Source organism: Delphinus delphis, chromosome 10, assembly GCF_949987515.2.
Source record: "Delphinus delphis chromosome 10, mDelDel1.2, whole genome shotgun sequence".
In the NCBI taxonomy this organism is placed as follows: Eukaryota; Metazoa; Chordata; class Mammalia; order Artiodactyla; family Delphinidae; genus Delphinus; species Delphinus delphis.
This window is the reverse complement of record NC_082692.2, coordinates 56,742,503-56,747,954: the sequence shown is the minus strand read 5'-3', so window position 1 is coordinate 56,747,954 and position 5,452 is coordinate 56,742,503. Positions and strand designations below refer to the sequence as shown.

Sequence of the window (5,452 nt, the reverse complement as noted above, 5' to 3'; positions counted from 1 at the left end):
TGTCACAGGCCGAGAGGGGCAGTGTGTGCGCAGCCGCCTGCACCGACGCCTCCGCCGGCTTCCCTCCGCCTCCCCAGGCCAACTCGCTGCGGCGCCGCGTTTGGGGACACCTAAAATCCGTTCTCCGACTGGGTTAGTTCGCTTTTGGGGAAGATGCACACCTCCTACATCCACTCTCTACCTTTTTTAAAAAATATATATTTATTTATTTGGCCATGCCGGGACTTAGTTGGGGCACGTGGGATCTTTTTAGTTGGGGCGCGTGGGATCTTTTTAGTTGGGGCACGTGGGAGCTAGTTCCCGGGGCCAGGGATTGAACCCAGGCCCCCTGCATTGGGAGAGTTTTAGCCACTGGACCACCAGGGAAGTCTTCTCTATCTCTCATTTTGACTGAGAGAAATGTTCTGGACATTCCCCCCAATGCTGAGAACTCCTGAACTACCTCCCCATGTCTGCTAAGGTGTACGTCTTTGCCGCTTCCATCCCGAGTCATAGACCAACTTCTGCTTGTTAAAGAGGTTTCATTGCATCTGCAACCCAGGGTTAGGCCCTGACCTAAGAATCAGTAGACAGGCTGATTCTTTAGGTGTAAGCCTGTTTAGGGCTAACCCAGTGGGAGCTGCCATGCTTGCGGTTGGTATCCTGCTGGCTGTAATTCTTGGAGTAAGTGGTCCAAAGTAAGATGAGTGACTGTGAGCCATGAGGTTTTTCTAGTCTTCTCAGTTGTGCAGCAGACCTTCATAAGCCTTTACGTAAGCAGGCTGGCACTGGCATATACAGTGCTTCTGTGTAAATCACGCAGAGACACTCTTTCCTCAAGACACTATATATTCAGTTGCTGGGAAACTGTTAATGAGAAATGAGAGTATTAGGTTTAGATGGACACCATCCCCCCAGAGGAAGCAGCTCTGTCTGCCAGCAGGTTTAAAACTCAAAACCAAGCAAGGGGTCTGCATATCCTTTGTGTAGGAGGCTTCTGAAGGTCCTCTCTTCTCTCAAGGCTCTCCTTTAAAAAAGAAAGAAATCTGCACGTTCTCCAAGTGATGCTTGGGATCGCCCTTCAAATAGTCCCAGGTGTGGTTTCCCCAGGAATGGCTGTGTCCTGGTTCGGAGCCAGGAGCCACACTGCCTGGGCTTGAATCCTGGCGGCTCCCCCCAGCTGTGGCACTTTAGGCAAGTTACTTAATGCCTCAGGATTTTTATCTGTAAAATGAAGTTAAGGAACACATGCAAATGTACTGAAAACAATTCGCAGAGGGCCTGGCTCAGAGTAGAAGCTCAAGAATGCCCAATGGGACCGGCCCGAGGGGGATGCAGCCTTCACAGCATGGCGGGGAGACAGGACTTATACGTGCTTTACCTGCTCCCGGGAAGTGAGGACTCTGCCCCTGATTTACTCATCCCTCATATCGAGTAATAAGTACTTGGCCCTCCGGGATTGAACTTCAAGCCTTGGTCACTGTGGGGGCAGTAAGAGACTGGTGTTCAATAGAAAATAACTGGATAGGAATTCACATTTGACCTCGGCCCAAGGTCATATGGCTGGCAAGATGGCCAAGTATGGGTCTTCTCTGAGGTTGTTTCAGGTGTAAAGTGGGTGTGCGCCCTGCTGAGGGTTAAGTGAAGCCCTGTGCAGGAAAGCTCTGAGGACCCCCAGGCTGTGGTGGCCCGGCTGCCAGCAGTAACCATGACCCTGGCTGCTGTGAGGGGGTCTGCTGGTCATGCTGCCCAGGGCTGGCCGTGGCTGCAGTGACACTTTCTCCTGCAGGTGAACGTGGGCTTCTGCGTCTTAGGCATTATTGTGATGGCCACCACCAATTCTCTGATGTGGACGTTCTTTAGCCGGGGCCTCAGTTTCTCCATGTCTTCAGCCATTGCATCTGTCACAGTGACTTTTTCAAATATCCTCAGCTCGGTGAGTAGCCTGAGCGTACAGTTTCTCTGTCCCAAACCTGGGCTCTGGGAGGGTTCTGGGTGGGTTGTCCTTGGGCAACCCCTGCTTCTACATAGGAGAAGGGCCAGGAACTGAAGCAGAGGTTGGGCTGTGTCTTGACTCCCGGTGGCTGCCCCTCTAATCTCTAACTTGGAGGAATTCTCAAGTTAGATGGGGATGAAGTGCAACTGTCAAAAGCCTACTTGCTTGCTGCTGCTCAGGGGTCTGTGAACTCAGGCAGGAGATGTGGAGGGTCGAGGTTCTTCTCTCCCAGTGGGGCTGAGCCACTCAGCCCTGCAGTCCAGGCAGGGAGGACTTGGTGGACCAGCTGTGTGCTGGGCCTGGCGGCCGGCCTCTGCTGGGCTTTCTTGTGCACTTTGCTGGGTCCGATGCTGTGAGGAGGTACCCTCCCCACTTCTCCAGGTGAGATACGCTGAAGGTAACAGATGGGTTTCAGGCCCAAGACTTCCAGCTCCAGACCTCTCCTCCCACCCTAGGAGGGCACTCAGCCACAGGGGAGTCAGGTGGTGCCCACCCATCGTGGTCGCATCCTGTGGGCACGTGCCTGCCCAGCCTCACAGCTGTCTCTGTCCTGCAGGCCTTCCTGGGTTTTGTGTTGTATGGAGAGTGCCAGGAGGTCTTGTGGTGGGGAGGAGTCTTCCTCATCCTCTGCGGACTCACCCTGATCCACAGGGAGCTCCCACCACCCAGGAAGGCTCTTCCACACAAGCAGCAGTAGCACCAGCGGGCTGGGCGGACCCGCTGGAAAGACAGCGATGGCGGCTCAGGCTCGGGTTGGCGTGTGGGGACTGCTTCTCAGGGCGATCTGGGTGTGCAGCCTTCTGACCCTCGGCCAAAGAGAGATGCTTCCCAGGGAACCAGGCCTGTGACCGAGCAGCCTTGCGGGTGGACAGCTCCGGCTTCGCAGCAGTGTTCTGCCCGAAGCCTTCTCGGTCCGTCTGCTCGGTGCTGTTGATTCTCACGCTCCACAACCCACCCAGTGAGCCATGGCAGGTGTGGGAGACCCTGGGGTTGGTGGGCTTCCTGTATGGACTTGAAACCATGCTGTAACTGCAGTCCTGTTGCCTAACAAAGGCCAGTCATGGACTTTTGGAATCAGTGACTGGTGGGGCTTTCGACAACTTCACACTGATATGTCATGCTTCTGGATTATGGCAAGAGAAGGAAAATTAGATAAATAAATACCTTTTTTGTAAGTTAAAACTGCCAGGAGTGGAATCTTAATTCTTTCCTACTTTTTTTTCTTTCCTAAGTTTTTGGAGTAAGAGCAGCCAGGGTGAGCTGCAATTCCCGGAGGGGGAGTTGAAACTCCTCCGCTTCTAGACCTGCGGCCTGACTGCTCTCTGCCTGCGTGGTTCCTTCCTGACTTCACGCAGGCTGGCGCTCTTCAAATTCAGGAGCATGTGTCCATTCTCTTGGTCCCAAGGAGAAAAGCTTGACCTCACTTTGGGGGCCTAGTTTTATTTTACTTATTAGGAAAGGAAACTGGCCCAGAGGTTGCTCCCACCCCCTCATGTTACCTCTTCTGCCTTTTGGTCCCATGACATTTTTGTATCTTACTCCACGTGAATCTAATTCCTAGTTCAAAACAGTCTGTTTGCTGCCTGCACCCTCTCCCCGTGCATAGCTTCAAGTGCGATGCTCACCTGCCCCAGTTCCCCGGGGCTCCCCTGGCTGGCTGAGAGCCCTCTCAGCTCTCCTGAGCCTGACTTCCGGCCCCAGGAGGTCTCCTTTCACATCCCCTGCAGGAGAGAGGGCCTTCTTAGCCACGAGGCTGGGGGAGAGAAGGGTCGTGTCCAGCTGGCCCCTCCTCCCCATGCACATAGCACCTTCATTGCTCTCCTCCATTACTCGTGGCAGTGGCCGGATGCTCTCCAGAGCTGTTCTGTGACTCCCAGTGACTTCGCTGTGGCCCAGCCCCCTCTCCAGCTGCTCCCTTGCTGCCTCCTTCCCTCCCCCACTCACCGTGCCTGAGTCACCCACACATCTGCATCTCAGCAGTTCTCGAGGCCAGCACGGCCTGTCGTGCCTCCACACTTTTGTGCCTGCTTTTCCCTTTGCCTTGGATTCCCTCCCCCTTCCCCTGTCCCTGGAAAACTCCTTCATATCCAACAGGGCACAATTTGCTGTGCTTTCTGAGCTCCCACAAGGGCCAAGGCCAAGCTGTGAGTCACAGAATGGTAATTGACTGCCCCACTTTGATACATTGAAGCCTCCCAGCCTCACTGGGAAGGGAGGTACTCTTGTTACTCTCATTTTAGAGGTGAGGAAACTAAGGCTCAGAGAGGTTGGGTCATTTGCCCAAGGTCACACAGCTAATGAATGCCCAAATCACTGTGTGACCCCAGGTTTTGGCTCTTAATCCATATAAGCATCCTGCCTCCCCCTTCAGCACGTTAAAGCCCCGGAGAGGTCCTGTGGACGAGGAGCCTGTTTTCCAGTGTCTAATAGCACTCCCCAAGTCTCACCTCCTACCCCTCTGAAGGTGATGCTCCCTGGGACACTCTTCACAACTCCATGATCAAATCTGACCCCATTATTCTACCTGTGAGGAAGATGAAGACCATTCAAGGCTCTGCAGGGTGTGTTCACATATGTGAGTCAGGCACCCTGCCAAGGCCAGACGTGAAGGCTGCTGAGAGCTGGTGGCCGGGCCTCCCTGAGCAGTTCACGAATAGGGCAAGAAGAGGTCCATCTCAAAGCAGACGTTGTCCTGAGGGGACCCAGCCTCCCATCCAGATGCCTGCTGGATACATAAAGATGCTTGGTGCTGACCCAGACCCTCTTACTCTCAACAGATGTGCCTGCAGGAGACCACGGGACACAATGAGATGTTTGTCTAAGAGGAAGGTTTGTCATTTTTCAAAAAGCAGAGAGACACGTGTCTCCACCTAAGAAGATGAGGAAGTGTTCACTGTGTCTCTTCACTCATTTCAGAGGTATCGTATCTTTTTTTTTTTTTTTTTTTGCGGTACACGGGCCTCTCACTGCTGTGGCCTCTCCCGTTGCGGAGCACAGTCTCCGGACGCGCAGGCTCAGCGGCCATGGCTCACGGGCCCAGCCGCTCCGCGGCACGTGGGATCTTCCCGGACCGGGGCACGAACCCGTGTCCCCTGCATCGGCAGGTGGACTCTCAAGCACTGCGCCACCAGGGAAGTCCCAGAGGTATCGTACCTTGATACGAGAATGAACTGTGTATCTGTATTTGTCTTTCTGGTGTGCACCCTGGATGATGGGTTGGAGTTTGTTTGCTCTGGAGCTGACAGTTTGACATCCAGGTTCAACAGCCAATAACCTGATTAGTGTTACTAATTTTTTTTCTGGTTTTAAAATTTTACTTATTTTTTTAATGTGTATAATTCAGTATTTTGTTAGTATATTCACAAAGTTTTCAACCATCCCCACTGTCTAATTCCAGAACATCTTACCACCACAAAAAGAAACTCCCACACCCATTAGCAGTCACTCTCCATGCCACGGTACCCCAGCCCCCTGGCA

The 5,452-nt window shown here is 53.4% G+C and overlaps 1 long non-coding RNA gene across 1 annotated transcript; it reads left to right on the top strand.

Annotated features, from left to right (window-relative positions):
- On the top strand, positions 1 to 2,944 carry LOC132432172 (uncharacterized). The gene is made up of 3 exons (XR_009520852.1): positions 1 to 132; positions 1,769 to 1,915; positions 2,532 to 2,944. It is a non-coding gene; the product is annotated as an uncharacterized lncRNA (long non-coding RNA).
- Positions 2,945 to 5,452: the final 2,508 nt, after the last annotated feature.